The sequence below is a fragment of the Sciurus vulgaris genome (assembly GCF_902686455.1).
Source record: "Sciurus vulgaris genome assembly, chromosome: 10".
NCBI classification, from domain to species: domain Eukaryota; kingdom Metazoa; phylum Chordata; class Mammalia; order Rodentia; family Sciuridae; genus Sciurus; species Sciurus vulgaris.
Window position 1 is genome coordinate 124,026,503 of NC_136470.1, and position 18,992 is coordinate 124,045,494.

The 18,992-nt window shown below is 39.2% G+C and overlaps 1 protein-coding gene across 4 annotated transcripts in view; it reads left to right on the forward strand.

The window, feature by feature from the left end:
- The first annotated feature begins 1,262 nt into the window (after positions 1 to 1,262).
- SLC35G2 (solute carrier family 35 member G2) overlaps positions 1,263 to 18,992 on the forward strand; it is a 42,473-nt gene continuing 24,743 nt past the window's right edge. Inside the window, exon 1 of one of the 4 annotated variants that reach the window (XM_079101165.1) lies at positions 1,263 to 1,466. The gene's annotated coding sequence lies outside the window, so the exon portion shown is untranslated. Of the gene's footprint in view, positions 1,467 to 1,556; positions 1,819 to 1,848; positions 1,868 to 18,992 lie in introns of those variants that run through there. The other 3 variants (XM_079101166.1, XM_079101167.1, XM_079101164.1) reach the window with 3 other exon arrangements.

Here is an 18,992-nt window from a genome sequence, read left to right on the forward strand (position 1 = left end):
TTAGGGGACCCAGTGGAAAGACCACTTAACATGACCACTGCCTAGAGCCAAAGAAACTGTCAAGATGGTTGTAAAAGACATCTCACCTTAAAAAAAAAAAAAAAAAGAAAAAAAGAAAAAAGGCCCATGTTTCTTTAACATATCTTTTTTTTCCTCATGATCTTGTCAACTACAGATGAACTAAAATCCATGATAGTTTACTGGAAATGTAGGAAAAAAGTGAAATAGATGAGGGGAGTTTAATAAAAGGACTACTTTTTAGAAGTGTGGACAGGGTAAGTGCAGGGGTATACCATCTGTAATCTCTGCAACTGGGGAAGCAGAGGAAGGAGAATGCAAGTTTGAGGCCAGCCTGAGCAATTCAATGAGCCTCTATCTCAAAACAAAAAATAAAAAGAGTTGGGGATGCAGCCCCGAGGTAGGCCATTCTTGGGTCCAGAAAAAGGAGGAAAAGGAGGAGGAGTGGGGTCTAGGACAGGGTTAAAGGAAACCTCTGGAAGCCCTTACCAACCCCAGTCCTGAAGAAGAGAACTCTAGGAGAGGGTCACAGGATTGAAGGACTGGTTTTCAGATGAACAGTATAGCACTGCTAACAGAGTGGCCCACTGCTGGTGAAGAGACCGACCTGAATAATATCCTGCCTTTTGATCTCCTGCAAGTGCCTCCCACTTGCCAAAACCCACTTAAGTCAGAGGACAGTTGATGTGGTGTGGTCCATAAAGGTGAGTCCTGAGTCACAGAGCAGGGTGGAGGGTAGATCTGAAGGGACAGAGGGAAAATCAGCAGGAACTGCCCGTCTTTTCCCACAGCTAGCACCCTTGTTCAGGCCTTGCCCGGTCTGCTTGGCCTACAGTCATGGCCTTCCTGCCTGTCCTTTGACTCATCTAAGCCAATGCTTTGATGACCAGGTCTGTTTCCAGAAGGCTGTATTCATTTGACCTGGTACTGGGATATAGAGACCTGGCTTGAGGATTTTGCTTTACTCAGGGATGACGGAAGGCCTTTCAGGGGTGCTATTTACTGTTGCTGGACACATTTTTTTTAAGGACTCGACTTTAAAACGCAAACTGTTGGGTGGAAATAAACGGAGACTGCCTCCTTGTCTCCTCCCGGCTGACAGGCGATTGCTTCAAACCCGCCCCCTCCCAGGGTGTGGGTTATGCGCCTTAGACTCCCCCACCCCCCACGCAAGTAAAAGCCCCCACAGTCTAGGCACTAATCCCGGACGCCCCCAGCAGTCTTCGACTCCCGCAAAAGCCGGGGTGGGGGTGGGGGCAGTGGCGAGCGCAGGCGCAGTGTCCGCGCCGGCGGCGCCCCTCTGCTCCTCGCCTCTCCTGGCAGCCCCGGTCGCGGTTTTCCCTGCCGAGTGCGCCGCGGCCTCAGTGGCTCGGAGGCTGCACCAGGCACGCGGTCCCCGGCAGACCCGGCTGGAGCTTAGGGCGCACCTTCCTCGCCGCCACACGCAGGTAATCGGGCTCCTGCGGCCCGTCGGCAGCAGCGGACGGACTGGGACCTTTACCCTGCCTGGGAGCGGACCCCGAACCTCCCAACCCGCCTTTAGCCCTGACAGCTAAGAGGCAGAGCTCGTCTTTTGGGGGGTAAAGGCCGGGCTGGGAGCGAAGGGCCCCGCCCCCTTTGTAAACCTGCGCGGGGTGTCTGCACCACGCCTGCGTGGGGTCCCGCAGTCCCAGATCTCCGGGTCGCTCTGGTGGAGATCCGGAACACCAGTGGGTAAAGGCAGAACTGGCTCCATCTCCTGCTCCCCGTTTCCTGCCACCGTCGCAGGTATTGGGCCCTCCCCCAGGCTCCATGGTAAAGGTCAGGAACTTTTTGCTTTCCTTTCGCCCAGGAACCTACCCAAACAAGGGTGAGTCCCTGTGGCGTCGTGGGATCGATTTCAAACACAATTAAAAAAACAAAAACAAAAACAAAAAAACCTGAATGGTTTTGGGAACACGGCCAAGAATTTGTTTTTGCCTTTACTCTCTTGCCTCACGTTCATAACTCTTGAACGCCACTGTATGTGGCTTGAGATTTTCGGGATAAATAAGCAGTGTGTAGAAATCTTTTGCCAAGGAGAGACAAGAGGAAGGAGTGGAGGAGGAAGGGCCCAGCTATGGCCGGGTGTGGAGGCGGAGGCCCAGGGCAAGTCCGCTCAGCCTCCTCCAGCCACGGGGAGGGAAACGCGAATCTTCCCTGAGGGTCCTCTGGTGTAGAATTTTACGCCGTGTGCGCCCATTTCGCTGCCTTGAGAGGAGATGAGAGAAGAAGGGTCCCGCCTCGGAGGTGGGGCGCTGTGCGGACCCGCATCTGGGTCCAAACGTTCACCTGGCTCGCAGAGGGGCGGGACGGACTGTGCCGGGGGGAGAAGGCCAGGAGATAGTAATGTGCGGGGTGGAGAGGCTGGGGAGCGGGGGACCAGGGCGGAGGTGGGGGGCTCCTGAGCTCTGCCTCCTGTTCCGACGGAAAGGACTTTGATCAGGGTTGCCCGTGTCCGTGGTGCTGAAGTGCCTCATGGATTGACTTCCTGAGCCGCGCGCGGCCTGCCTTATCTTCTAATCTGCACCTTTGCTCAAAATAGTCCATATCCAAGATAGAGTGGAGCCAGCCAGGCACTGAAATCCTTTGCAGATGGGTTGACACCGATTTCCCTAAGATAACATTGAAGGCAGATGTAACTCACCTTGGAGACTCCGATAAAGCATGTAGATAGCAGGCTTGATTACCTATATATACCCTCACATATATGTAGGCAACATATATGTGTACATGCTCATAAACATAACGCACTTCCCTCTTCAAAGCCATCACGGACCACAAGGCACACGTTTTCCAGAACTTTTTGTAATCCATCTTTATTTTTATTTATTTTTTGCTACCGGGTATTGAACTCAGGGGCGCTTAATCACTGAGCCACATCCCCAGCCCTTTCTTGTATTTTATTTAGAAACAGGGTCTCACTGAGTTGCTTAGAGCCTCACTAAATTGCTGAGGCTGGCTTTGAACTTGCAAACCTCCTACCTCAGCCTCCGGAGCCTCTGGGATTATAGGTATGCATCACCATGCCCGGCTCCATCTTTGTTTTTTTTTTTTTTTTTTTTTTTTTGACACCTCTAGTGTTTCTGGATTCTTTAGTACCATTAATTTTCATAATCATCTGTTCAAAAGGCACAGGGCCTGTGGATTCAAGTGCTTGATATTTAGATGAGCAATTAAGTACATATACTTAAGTATATATTCAGAGCAAAGCTAGTCTAGAGGGACTAGGGTGTAGCTCAGTGGTAGAGTCCCTGTTTAGGATGCAAGGAAAAGAGGGAAAGGGGAGAGAAAGAAGCAAAGAAAGCTGGGCATGGTGGTGGTGCGCACTTCCAATCCCAGCAAATCAGGAGATGGTGGCAGGAGGATCCTAAGTTCGAGGCCAGCCTAGTCAACTTGATGAAATCCTGTTTCAAAAATAAAATAAAAAAGGCTGGAGATATAACTCAGTGTTATAGAGACCCTGGGTTCAATTCCCAGTATGGTGAGTGGGGAACATGTAAAACATATTGGTGAAAAAAAAAAAAATCTCCAAGGGAGCTTAAGCAAAAAAGAATTAATGTAAATTTTAATTTGAAGAGCAATATCTGCATAATCTTATAGAAATTTGCAATATGAAGAAAATTGCCAATATGTAATATATGTATGTGGTATGTGGTTTGTGAAGTTCTTAAAGATTATATTTGTATTTTTCAAAGCATTGATTTTTTTTTTTGTCAAAAAAAGCATGCTCATTTTGAGAAATTTAGATAATGGAGAAATGTTAAAACCAGGAAAAAAACATTGTAAACAGATTTTCTTTTAGATGAGCACACATGCATTTTAAGTGGATCAGTCTCCTTTTGGTTAAATTTTCACTGTATAATTTTTCATACTGCCTTGTGCACTTAAAATTTCAAGGGGGTAGAATTACGTTGAGTGTTCTTACCATGACAAAAACTTTTATGAAAAATATGGTATTTGCAGAATTGATTAGAATAGCAAAAAATTAGATATGAATGTTCATGATTATGGGATTACCTAAATAAATATGTTCTATCCATATAGTGAAATATTATGCAATTCTGTAATGAACTAGTTATCATAAAACTAGTTTGCAATATTATGCAATCCTTGTAATAACTAGTTCATTACAGGATTGCATAATATTGCATAAACTAGTTATCATAAAACTAGTTTGTTACAAGGATTGCATTTCACTATGTGGATAGAACATATTTATTTATGTATTTCTATAATCATGAGCTTTTATGTCCAATTTTTGTATTAGAGTCAATTCTGCAAATACCATCTTTTTCAAAATTTTTATTATGGTTCTGCCCCCTTGAAATTTTAAGTGTTCACTTCATTATTGCTGACTGTAGGTGCAGCGTTTGTACAGTGGCTCTCTTGAGTTTATTCATTTGATTAACTGAAATTTTCTGCCTATTAATTATTAATTAATTATTATTATTATTATTAATTATTTCTCCCTGCCTCCCAGTGCCTGGTAATCACCATTTTACTCTTTTCTATGAATTTGGTCATTTTAGATACTTCAGATAAGTGGGCTCATGCAGTATTTGTCCATCTGTGACTGGCTTATTTCACTTAGCATAATGTCTCAAGTTTCATTCATGTGTTGCATATTACAGGGTTTCCTTCTTTTTAAAGGCTGAGTAGCATTCCATTATATATAGTATATATATCCATTTTCTGTATTCATTCATGTGTTGATGGACATTAGATTGTGTTTTCGTGCAGATAGCATCATTGAACAATCGTTTGGGCACTTGTTTGATTATAGTCTTAGAATAAATTCCTAGATGTGAAATTGATGTTTCAAAGAGAGGTACTTCTTTTTGATATATTAGTTTGTTCAGTTCCTTATGTTCTTTTTCTCCTCTGTATTATTCTTCTTAGCTTCTACAACAGTGCCACATATATGGATATTCAGGAAATATTTATTGGAATAATACTATATCTAGATTGTGCTAAAGAAAATGTATACCAACATGTACCACTACAAACACTGAATTAGTGCTAGTAATCCCATACTTTCACCAAAATTAGGGTTTATCAGTCTTCTAAAAGTCTTTCCCAACTGGCCAGACAGAAAATGAACACCTATTCATACATCTTTTTGGCCATATTTCTTTCTTTTTTGGCACTGGGGATTGAACCCAGGGATCCTTTACTATCGAGTTATATCCCTTGCCCTATTTTATTTTTTATTTAGAGACACAGCTTGCTAAGTTGCCCAGGTCGAACTTGAACTTGGGATCCTCCTGCCTCAACCTCCCTCGTAACTGGGATTACAGGTATATATATATCACGCACCCAACTAAAATATTTACTTCTTGTTTTGTGACTGCTAACTCAGATCTTTATTTTTCTATTGGTATTCTTACATACTTTTTACGTTTTAAGAACTCTTTATAGTAAGGATTATATTACTTTTGTTGTAATTTTTTTCATTTAAAAATTTTTAACTTTGTATTTAGGTATTTTGTGCTCTACAGAACATTTCAAATCTTACATAATAAATATCTTTATTTTCAGGCACATGTATCTGTCTTGTATCCTCTATAATAAAAACTAATATACCATATTTTATGGTCTTGTAAAAGAGGTTACATTTTAAACTCTAGGTTTATTCCCCCATTTCCCTTTTTAGTTGGATTTGGTTCATTGCTAGATAAAACTCAATTAGTGATTCCTTCCTAAGAAGTACTTATTTTTAGCCCATATATTCATAATCCTATCTTATATGAGGAGTATATATGTTACTTAGTTTGAATCCTTTAGTGTGAGGTATTTAATTTTTAAGTACTTAATGAAAGTATTTTTACTTAAAATGCTGGTTAGCCTGTAGTATTTTAAAATTATTAGTATGCATCCTTTTTCAAAAGGAGCTTTTTTAAAAAAATTTTTTTTAGTTGTAGAGAGACATAATACCTTTATTTTATTTATTTATTTTTATGTGGTGCTGAGAATCAAACCCAGTGCCTCATGCATGCAAGGCAAGCACTCTACCACTGAGCTACAACCCCAGATCTTCAAAAGGAGCTTTTTATTTTTTATTTTTCTTCACAGGGAATTGAATCTAGGGGTGCTCTACCAAAGAGTTACATCCCTGAGTCCCCAGGTTCTTGCTAGATTTCCCAAGCTGGCCTCCTGCCTTAGTGTCCCCAGTTGTTGGGATTACAGGCATAAGCAGACAAGAGCTACTCTTTATTTTATTTTTTTTTGTAGCTAAAAGAAAATGTGGTAAAGTTCACTATTTAGCACACTGAGAATTTATGTCACTGAGGTTCTGAAAAAGAAGTCACTTATCCATAAGAATGTGTCTATATAAGGTTGATCAAATGTCTTAAAAATAAAACATCATTTTTTGTATTATCCATTATGAATCAAAATTACTTAACCCCCCCAAAAACAAAAGAATGGTTATTTAGGTATTGATGAACTATGCTGTATTTTTTTTCCTGGGGTTTAAAACCATTTTAGAATAGCTCAATGGGAATAATTTTGTTATTTTTATAGGATATATTTTAAATATAGCTAATTATAAGGAATGGAAAAAAATCAGAGTAGAAATTAAAAATGCCCTAGCGAGCCTGTCTCCATAGGTAACCACTACAAATATTAGTTTGGTGTAAATACTCCCAGATTATTAAATTCATAAATACTCATACCTTTCATTGAATCTAAGATGTTATCAAGTATAAAATGCATTTTCACTTTAGAAATGTGATAATGTGATCTTAAATTTAATATATCATATACAGAATCATGATACATATTCTTTCTGTTATTTTTCACTTAAGATGTGTCAGCTCATTGGAATGTTACGGGAAGTTTTGAATGAATCAAAACCTCATATTTGTACATTTAGATTATTAATGGCTTTCGGTTAATAAAAACAATGCTGTCTTGAACATTCTTTCAGTTTACCTCATCCAGTGGTGTTATTTCCTTATGATGAATTCTCATATGAAATTAATGAGTTAAGGAGCATGCACATTTTACATTTTGGTCCACGTTAATTTCCCAAGAATTTTGTAACAATTTGCTTTGCAACCAACAGTGCATGATGTTCTAGCTTCTTTGCTTATTTATGTTAGAAATAATTAGCCATCTTCATCCAAAAAGCAAAACAGATAATGCGTTTTTCTTTTATTTCTTATGTCTGTGTCTTTTACAGAAACTGCATCTTTCTAGATGTTTACTTGTCGTGTATGTTTTTTCTTTTGTGATTACCTATTCATGGTAGTTGTATTGCATTTATCCAGTCACCAATTCTGCTTCTGAACAAACTCTAATAGACTTTATCTATTTGTGTTAGTAGACCTGTTAGTCAGCTTGTCTGGAGTAGGTAGTATCAAGCAGAGGAGCCCAAAAGAAGAGGGCCCAACAATCACACTGATTTCATTTGATTAATGTGACTGATACTTCTGTTTTAGCTATTAAAATGGGAGTTAGTGGATTCATTTGCATGATAAAATAAAACTTGGGAGTGTTTTAGTTCATTCAGGCTGCTATAATGCAGTGGTTGGCTTATACACAACAGAAATTTAGTTCTCACAGTTCTGGAGGCTGAGAAGTCTAAGACTAAGGCACCAGCATGTTAGGCATCTGGTGAGGGCCTGCTTCCTAGTTCATAGATGGTGGTCCCTTTGCAGTATCCTCATGTGGTGGAAAGGGTGAGAGCTCTGCCCTTGTGACCAGATCACTTCCCAAAGGCTCCTTTCCAAATGCTCTCACATTAGGGATTAGGTTTCAACAGACAAATTCATGGGGTAGGGGAGCACATTACTGGAAGAGTGGCAGGTTGTTAATAGATGAACAAATCACATATTTTGTATTTGTTTTTTCTTTTTTGCCATGCTGGGGATTGAACCCAGGACCTCACCCCTGATAGCCACTCAAACACTGAGTTATACCCGTAGACCACAAATCATGAATTTATAAAACGCCTTAACATAATTTTGAGTCTTTTCAAAGGAATAGACTTAGGAAATCATGACGCCATATGCAAACGTAAATATATTCAATAACCAAATATAATTTAAATTGGAACTTATAACACTAGTTTTCATAAATTTTTTATTCAAATGAATGGTTGGATTTTTCACTATCTTTTAACTTAGCATTTATATTTATGCTTCAGATCTCTCAACTCATCTCTGTAGTTGTTGTATTAGTGTGTCAGTCAGCTTTTTTTAACGTATTTTTATATATATTTTTAAGTTGTTGATGAACCTTTATTTTATTCATTTATGTGCAATGCTGAGAATCGAACCTAGTGCCTCATATATGCTAGGCAAGAGCTCTACCACTGAGCCACAACCCCAGCCCCTAGTCAGCTTTTTTAAATTTTGTGACCAAAATACCTGACAAGAACAACTTAGAGGAGGAAAAGTTTATTTGGGGCTTATGACTTAAGAGGTTTTAGTTTATAGGTGGCCAACTCCATTGCTCTTATCCCAAGATGAGGGAGAACACTGTGACCAAAGGACAGAGCAAAGGAAAGCTGCTCACTTCATGGCGGCCAGGAAGCAGAAAGAGAAAGGGGGAGGGGGGCTGCAGGGAAAATGAACTCTTCCAGGGCATGACCCACGCCCCCTCAAAGACCTGCCTACAGTGACCACCCAGTCAGTCCATTCAAACTAGTATGGACTGATTAGGTTATATGTCTCACAATCCAATCACCTTACCTCTGAATATCCCCACATTAACACAGCAGCTATTGGGGGACACCTCATATCCAAACCATAACATCTAACAATGTAATGGTTTGTGATTATAACAATGAGGATTAGTTTCTCCCAAATATTAGGTGCTAAAACATCTGTGCTAGTGGCTCAGTGGTAGAGCATTTGCCTGTCATGTGTGAGGCACTGGGTTCGATTCTCAGCACTACATACAAATAAATAAATAAAATAAAGATCCATTGACAATTTATATATATGTATATGCACATTTATATGCATATATATAATTTTTTAAAAAATCTGCTTCCTGGTGACATATAATTTTGACATATATAAAAATATACTTTTCCACTTTGTAATTGAAATTTGTTGATGAGAGAAATGGTGATGGCACTAATCGTATTCTAACTGAGCACTTTTTTCCTGAACACTTTCAAAAACTGTGTTGGTGATGACCGTCTTGTTTCATTTCCCTGCCTGGGACCATCTTGTACCCTAGAACTTAAACGTTGGTAAATTGCTGTTCCAGGATATTGTGGACCACAGCTATATCCTCCTTTTTATTTTATGTTCCTGCATATCTGGACTATAAAATCAGGCTCTATCTCCTTTCCCAACACTATGCTTTTTAAAAATTTATTTCTGCTATTCACCTCTTAGCAACAGATTCTCTAAATAGCAAAGCTATTGCCTTGACACTACTGTCTCCTGGCCACTGGCTTGGATGTGGGAAGGAGAATGATAAGCACTTCAGTCCTTCTCCTTCTTCAGATTTCATCCATTTACTTTCTGGTCTGTACTTACCCTCCACTAGGTAGGGAAATGTCAGAGATGAGCTGAGATTTCAGAGCTTTTTTTCTTTTTCTGAACCAAAACTTTATTTTGCCTTTTAAATGTTTTATATATATCTATATATCTATATCTATATCTATATATCTGTACACACACACATAGGTATGTATGAATATATGTATACATATATTTATTCACACATTATTTATGAATAAATATATGTATACATATATTTATTCATACATATATTCATACACACACATATATATGTATATGTATATATACATATATATATATATATATTTTTTTTTTTTTTTTTGCCATGCTAGGGAGTGGAACCAGGGCTTTGTGCTTGACAGGCATGCACTCTACGAATTAAGCTATATCTCCAGCCCCACATATATTTTAAGTTTTGATCACTTACATGACGTATGTTAAATTGTTTCACTTATAATCAACTGTAGTGGAATTATGTGTGATCACTTGGCATATATAGTATAAAACTTTATGTGCAGAGAAAAAGACTTTGAGGTACTGGGGTTGTGGCTCAGTGGTAGAGCGCTTGCCTGGCATGTGTGAGGCACTGGGTTCGATTCTTGGCACCACATATAAATAAATAAAATAAAAGTCCATCAACAACTAAAAAATAAAAAAATAAATTAAAAAGTTATTTAAAAAAGACTTTATGTGCACTTGATACTATTTCACATGTATAACTACCTATGAACTCAACCCACAAGCCTGCCATTTTTACTAAAGTGTGTTTGTTTTTCTGACAATATAAAATTACTCCTTTTGTATCTCTCTTTAATTTCAGACACCAAAGTATCAGCAACTTTGCTGGACTTTTTAAGAACTTGATGAAAGAAAGAAGAAATATTTGGTGATCTAATTTTTCCATTTTTTTAAACCTCTGGTGTCTGTGTAACTCTGACTCAGCCACTGTTCTGAGCGGGGATGAGGATATCCAAGGTGAATGAAGCTGTTGAGTATGGTAATGGACAGCAGCCAGATTCTCATAGTGCTTCATTACTTCTTGGACTCCTTTAATTTAGAGTTAGGAGATGCACAGTGAATTTAGGCTGTAGAATTGTGACAACTAAACCTCAGCAGCACAATTAATTAGATCTGGAATGAGAGGTCTTCAGTTAGGAGGGTGATGTTCTTCAAAGTAGACCAGCTAAACCACAGGGCTCATTTGTTCTACCAGTATTTATTGGGTCTAGTACTGAGCTAGGACCTGGAGATACTAAGAAATAAGAGAGATGTAATCCCTGTTCTTGGAGTGGTAACAGTTTGTCCGGGGTTACCTTTATACACACAATGCCCAGTGATAAGAGAATGCCAAGGACAGTAACAGAGCCCTGAAAAAAAAGGTCTCAGAGCTCAGAGAGCCTTCTCTAAGTAGGTCATCAGGAGGGTTGTAAGCATGAGTGCGAGTTTGCCAGAGATTGCTTTGTTCAGTACTAAGTAGTTAATCATCTCAAATTGTAAATGAATGGCCTTGTAACTTCCTTTTCTGATGGTGATAATCTGGCTCCCATTATGCTCAATATATTTAAAAAAAATTTTTTTAGTTATAGGTGGACACACTACCTTTATTTTTAAAATTTATTTTTATGTCGTGCTGAGGATCGAACCCAGTGCCTCACACGTGCGAGGCAAGCACTCTACCACTGAGCTACAACCCCAGCCCCACTCAATATATTTTTTTGTTCATTCTCCCTTTATGTAACCAATCTCCTGACCCATCAGTCACCTCCTTGGTCCCAGTTTCTTCTCAGACCATCCCACCAGTCTCTTCATAGTCTTAAATTAAACAACTAGAAAATTGTGGAGCAGAAATTCAGATCTCAAAATTGTTAATTACTTGTAAAGAGTCCTTTATTGGGTTTTCCAGCCCAAAGGGGATCTATTTATGAAACTGCTTCTATGAAGATTCTCATGGAAAAGACGCCTTGGGCTAATGAGATGAAGATTTAACTAGACAGAGCTGTGTCTTTTTTTTTTTTTTTGTGGTGCTAGGGATTGAACCCAGGGCCTTGTGCTTGCAAGGCAAGCACTCTATCAACTGAGCTATATCCCCAGCCCTAGATGTGCCTTCCTTAAGAAACAGAGGATCAAGGGTAGAGGCAGCCAAACACTGCCAAGAACCACTTTGAGAGGATTCTCCAAAATTGGTAGGGTTCAGAAATCAGACAACTAGCATCCATGTGCCACAAATATTCTACTATGTTTTATTATATCAAGAGCACATTCCGGGCTGGGGCTATAGTTCAGTTGGTAGAGTGCTTGTCTTGTAAGCACAAGGCCCTGGGTTCAATCCCCAGCACCACAAACAAAACAAAACAAAAAAAAAAACCACATTCCATTAAGAACTAAACATGTCACTGTACTCTGTTTCTAAAGAGGGAAATGTTGCTTTTGTTAGCTTCTTCTTAAATTGAAATTCTAGGAGCTGGGTGATGGTGTCTCCTGCTTTAGTGCTGACTTCATTTCCTGGTCCGGAAGATTAGAAATCTGTGCATGTTTTGGAGAACAGCATGAAGTCCATCTGTTCAGGTCATATTTTTCCACATTAACGTGAAGATTTATGGGGTGGTAACTTATGTAAGAAAAGCCAATGGTAATTACGTTATATTCCTTGCTGCCGTTTGGAATCTACATTATATTTTGGTTAGTCATGAAAATATAGTACCATATGCACATGCACACATTGAAGTCTTTCAAACACAACAGTAAAGGCAACCTCTTCAGTTTGTGAAGTCTTTCACCTCTGTTTTGGTTTGGATTCCATTCATTCAAATTTCCTCTGTAACATGGTCTGTTTATCCACAGTTTTTTTTTTTTTTTTTTTTTTTTCCCCACAGAAGGCACAGAAATACAAGAGCTACAGTTGGCTTTCTGGGTGACTATTCTTGTCTAACTAAAATCCAGAGTAGTGATTCATTTTTTCCTGGATGAAAATAGTTTTTCTTCTGATTTTAAATAGATGATTATATATAGAAAAGGTAAATACATGCTTGTATATAGAAAAAATAAAAAGAAGAAAATACTGAGCAATTGAAATTCTATATGCTTGTATATGCATAGACACAAAAATTATTTTATATAAATAAAACCACACCATGAATACTCTTTTATACCTTTCTTTTTACTCAGCAATATGCCATCGAAAGTTTCTTATGTAAATATATACATACATATATATTATCCTTTTGGATATCATTTTAGAATTACATTGATGGTTTTATTTAACCCCTCCCCCATTGTTGGGTAATTAGGTTATTTCCAATTTTTCATAGTGTAAAGGAAGCCATGATGAATATTCGTTCATGTATCTTTTCTGTATTTTATAATGACCTCAGAAGCTGCTCCTGGAAATGGCATGACCAGGTCAAAGAGTTCACACATTTAAAATTTTGATACATGTTGCTAGCAAAGTTAACTTTTGATGATATTACACTTGTCCTTTATATTATACAGTCCTTGGTAAAGTCTCTTTTCAACTTTGCAGTAGCATTTACAAACACACACACACACAAAACAAAAACAAAAACAAAAACAAAAAACAACCCTTATTAGCCCCTTTAAACCACATACTACATTTATGTGTATATGTGTGTGTTGTCCTATGAACATTAGAGGAGCGGAGTGATGTTAATAAATCTAGATAGACTACTTAACTAACCAGATGCTATCATTTCATTTAAAAATTGGCGTATGTTTTGTTCTGAAAGAAGAGAGGATCTGATGACCATTTCTTAATGGTCTAAGGGTTTTTATAAAAAATATTTTTTCGTTGTCAATGAACCTTTCTTTTGTTTATTTATATGTAGTATTGAGAATTGAACCCAGTGCCTCACACATGCTAAGCAAGGGCTCTACCACTGAGCTACAACCCCAGCCCCTCCTAAGTGATTTTTAATGAAATATGATATATGGGAAGAGGTGACTGAGTTGTAATTTTAGTGAGTATTATCTATTCTGTGAAGAATCAAACTAAATTTGTAAAATTTTGAACTGATTCATTGAGCATTTCCATAAGTCTTGACCCCCAAGAAGGATTTCAGGCTTGGCATTCACATAGATAAACAGCATCAAGAACAGGATAAATTCAAGCAGGTGGTATATGTAGTGTTTGATGGATTCCGGAACAGGCTCTGTTGATCCTGGGGTTGTGGAGGGTTGGAAAGCTTCTTTGAACTCAGCTGGGCTGTTTGATGCTCTCTCATAATAGTAAGGTAAATGATAAGCAACCAAGAAGTACAACTTTAACGGGCATATTGGAATAGCCCAGCAACTTCTTTTACACTTAATGAGCATCAAACCTAATTGGCGATTTGCCCATTTTGATACATTCAAAAAAGATCATGAAATAGAAAAGGAGTATTTTGTTCATGCCCCCCCTTCTAGTGATGGCACCCTCTCACCCTGAACAGATTCACCCAGCATAGCTGAATTTAAAGGTGCTGATTGATTGCAAACTGAATCTGCTTTTTAAAACAACTTTATTTTAAAGATAGTAGGAAAGTGATAAATGATAAATATGTGTTCGTTGAGAATGGCATATTTTATGCAAATTGGTAAATCCACTACTTAAGAGATTAGAAAACCTCTTTTCTGGAAGGGGAAATGTCGATTATAAACGGTGAAACACTTGCATTCCAGCAAGTTCTTAGCTGCCAGCCAACACATTCAGCAGTGCCAGGATGGATTTCAAAGCATCACAACATAAATTGCTCTGTTCCAAATCAGGCATCATCACCTTCACACAAGCCAAATCGCCCAACTTGTTTGAAAACTGCCACATAGGCCTTTTTAACCTTTTCCTTTCCTGTTAATGCAAGGTTCATGGTCTACTGAGCTCAGTAACCACTGAGTAGTGAGTATTCAGGCTTCACTCATCAATGAACAGGTTCAGCTGCTTTCAAGATGATGAAGAACTGAATATTTAACCCAACTCTAACCAGATTGATAACTCATATATCTACCTCCCCTTTTCAATAGGTTCTGCTCTTCTTTCCTTTTTTTTTTTTTTTTTTTTTTTTTTGAGTCTTTTTCCTTCTAGGGCTAGCTGTTCACCTTTTTAAAAAATATTTTCAGCTATAGATGGACACGATACCTTTGTTTTATTTATTTATTTATTTATTTATTTTTATGTGGTACTGAGAATTGAACTCAGTGTTTCACACATGCAAGGCAAGCACTCTACCACTGAGCTACAGTCCCAGCCCCTAGCTGTTGACTTTGGAGCTCTTGCACAGTTGATAGGCAGCTCCTGGATGTCCCTTCCCTAACTTTCTGCTCTACAACTGTCACCAAGTCTTCAACTCAAACTTGGGCCAGCCCTCCTGTTTGGTGCATCCCGTCTCACTTCTTCTCCTTGCCCAATCCCATCCGGCCTCTCTCCTTACTTCCTCTCATCTACAAGTCCCTTTGCTATTATTTTTTTTCCCCTCCTACAACCCAGATAGACCCATTCTCCTGTAGCTCGGCTCAGCCCAACTCTCCTGATCAGCCTCTTAGATGACATACCACTTGCTCCTCCAAGTCTCCTCCACCCTGGAGTCCATTATTACCTTTCCTAGTTCAACTGATATGCAGTCTTCACCCCCAACTCGGCTGGTGATGCCCCCAGCATAAACCTAGCTCAACTCCCTTAAAGCAGCCTTGACCCACACTCTCTGGGGAAGCTTCTGCTTTTCAGTCCAGAATAAGAGTTCTCTTTCACCCTGATGACCCTTGTTTAAGCTGACTTTAGCTGAATGTGAAAGAGCTTCTTCAGCCTGGTGTGCCCTGAATTTTTTCTAACCTGGATCAAGCAAGCTGTCGTCTAGTTCTGAGTATTATTGTACATCTGTTAAACCTGCGGGGAGCCATCCTTATATAGGATGTCACCACTGACCTGTCACCAGCAAGGTACAAGGATGATAGATTTGTATTAATTCATTCATGTTCCTCCCCCAGTTCTTCTAAGCAAGAAGATGTATTTGCAAGATGATTATCAAGGTCAGGAGGTCTGTCAGTGGCTATGGAAACAAAAGTTAGCCAATGTTTCAATAAGACAGAGCTGCATCCTATCAGACTATTAGGGTCAGAGGGCCAAAGCCAGATTGCAGAATGCAACAAGCTTGTCCTTTCTGACTCAGTAATTTTTTTTCTCAAGAACAGGAAGCTCAGGGATAGAGTAAAGGACTTCATATTCTACTATTTTTTATTTTTCAGTACTGAGAATCAAATTTAGGCCTTTATGCATGCTAGGCAAATGCTCATCCATTGAGCTACATCCCAAGCTCCTTCCCCCAACTTTTTTAAAGAGACAGAGTCTTGCTATGCTGCCCAGGCTGGTCTCCCAACTCTTGGGCTCAAGCAATCTCCCTCCCTCAGCCTCTCGAGCGTCTGGGACTACAGGCATAGGCTACCTCACCTGGTCCAATGTCCTGCCCAATTTTGAACCAATTGTCAGTTTCCTATTGCTCAATAATGTTTATATAAAGGTCAGAATTTGCTGGGCAAGGTGCCTTTAATCCCACCTACTCAGGAGACTGAGGCAGAAGGTTAGTTCAAGGTTAGCCTCAGCAACTTAGCAAGACTATGTCCCAAAATAAGAAATAGAAAGGGGGGTTAATGGGGTTATAGCTCAGTGGTAAAGAGCTTGCCTAGCATGTGGGAGGCACTGGGTTCGATCCTCAGCACCACGTTAAAAATAAGTAAAATTAAGATGTTGCATCCATCTACAACTAAAAATATTTAAAAAGAAAGAAAGAAAGAAAAAGGGCTGGGGATATTGCTCAGTGGTTAAGCATCCCTGGGTTCAATGCCCAGTTGTGTGGGAAAGCCCCCAGTTTATAGCCAATTTAAAATCCAGTCTACAGTTTTATCTTTTTAACTCTGAAAAATCGAAAATAGGGAATATAATCATGTCTGGCTATTATAAGTAAAATTCTAAGTAATTAAGCAATCACTTTTAATATGGTCATAATATTTAATATGTCATAATATTTTGGTAAATAATAAGAAGACTTACTTTGAAATAGACACTTTCCATATTTTATAAACTACTTCTAATATGAATATGCTTACATTTATTGCTCTTAAGTGAATTCCAAGAATGTTTAATTCTAGCCACAAAAACATTTTGAAAATAGAAAGAACTGGTGCAAACTAATAACTTATCTTTAATATACCAGATACATCCAACCTTTCAGTGAGTTCCCTTACCCCAGTCATTTGATCCAATTCCATTGCTATTTCCTTATTTCTTCCATGCTGTGCAGTTTGGGATCTGCTTCACATGACAAGGAGGTGTGAATAATGGGATTCAAAGCCTGTTTTCAGATTGCAGTTTCTTAAATGATTGTTATGCTTTGGAGATGAAGTGTCCCTCAAAAGATTCTGTGTTCATTCAGGAATGGTTAGAGGTGAAATGATTGGATTATGAAAACTATAACCTATCAGCCCAACCTAAGTTTGAATGGACTGTCTGGATGGTTAACTGTAGGCAGGTGGGCTGTACCTGGAGGAAGTGGGTTACTGAGGATGCATCCTGGAAGTGATCATCTTTCCTGTGGCTCCTTCCTCTTTCTCTCTCTGCTTTCTGGCCAGCCATGAATGGAGAAGTGTTCCTCTGCCATACCCTTCTGCTATGATGTCCTGCCTCATCTCGGGCCCCAGAGGAATGGAGTCAGCCTATCGTGGACTGAACCTCTAAAACTGGGCCAAAATAAACTTTTCCCCCTTTAAGTTGTCCTTTTCAGGTATTTTGGTCACATCAACAAAAAGTTGACTGATACAATGATATATCTTAAAATGAGAGTTTTCTCAACCCCCAAACTTTGTACAGTTGCTGATTCTCCTCCTGAATCCTGGCTGGACCTTTCTGATCAACTTGAATCAGCAAGGGACCAGTATAGAGTCCAGGGAAGTCCTCTGCAGACTGAAGAGTGGTTCCTTAGGGATCTGGAACCAGTGTTCCCAGCACAGAGAGTCAGAATGCAGTGGAGTGGCAAAGCTAACACTGTCAGGACAATATCAAAGGCAAGGCCAGGATGGAAATGGGAGAATGAGTAGAGAGCCTATGATAGCTGTTTTAGTCAGCTACTTCACTGCTGTGATTAAATAACCCGATCAGCACAATTATAGAGGAGGAAAAGTTTATTTGAGGGGCTCATGGTTTCAGAGGTCTTAGTCTATAGAAGGCTGGCTCCATTCTTCAGGGCTCAAGGTGAGGCTGAACATCATGGAGGGAAAGGGTGGTGGAGGGAAGCAGCTTATATCACGGTGATTAGGAAGCAGAGAGAGACTCCACTCGCCAGATTAAAAATAAAAAAATATATATATCTATTTCCATATATATTATATATATATGTACACCTCCCAAAACCATGCCCCAATTCCAATCTCCTTCAGCCACACCCTACCACTTCAATTAGTCCCATCAGGGATTAATTCACTGATTGGGATAAGACTCTTACAACCCAATCATTTCTCCTCTGGACCTTCCTGCATTGCCTCACATGTGAGCTTTTGAGGGATACCTCACATCCAAACCATAACAATAGCTGACAACAGGATGGGACAAAGTTCAAGAAGCAGGGGTAGATTGCTGCAGTTCATGACTGAGTAATTTTGCTCAGTCAACATTTATTAAGTGTGCTCTGTGTGCCAGGAATACAAATACAAATTTAAAGTCTCTCCATGGAATACACAGGTCACAAAGGAGGCTATGCTTTGGCCTATTCCCATTAGATGGTGTCTGGACCTATTGAAGAGTGGATGTGACTGATTAAAGGAGCCTCGTAATACACCCAGAAATCTTGAAATGTGCTGATAAATCCTGCTTAGCATGGATGTGGGAAGAAGTGGAGTCATAGTGTGATAGTCCTTGACTTCCTTGTGTCTGTTAGTCTTCTCAGAAGGAGCAAGTTAAAAAGCAGAGGTCTGAGTGAATTTTAGTTCTTGCTTTCTGTTCCTTCCCTCTTCCCCCAAGGTTAGAGGAGCCTAGATGAAGATTTGAGTGGAAGTGGTTGAGAGGTGGACAGGATGTGCAAGAGAATTATGAGGAAATAAATTGGTCTTGACAACTGCATTTCCAGAGAATTATCTAAATAATCACCTAAGTTTTAAAAGGTCCCCTCTAAAAGATTGCTTGGAGGAATTATTCAGACTCTTAATTGGTGGTTATAAATCTTTATTTGTCACAGTTGATGTATATTCTTTCAGTATGAGCTCAAAGTGCCATCTATTCATCTTTAAGGAAATCCTATGTTACTAACCAAAGTTTGGTTACCAACCCAACCCAGCTGATTCTTTAAAAAAAATTCATTCTCAGTTTCTTGATGTATTGTAGACTGTTTTTTTTTTCCCCAAACAATAACCACATCAAAACAAAATGTAGGCAAATTGTTTATAGTGAATTACTGTTATACCATATCCTATCAAGAAAACAGTTAATAACTAAGGCCA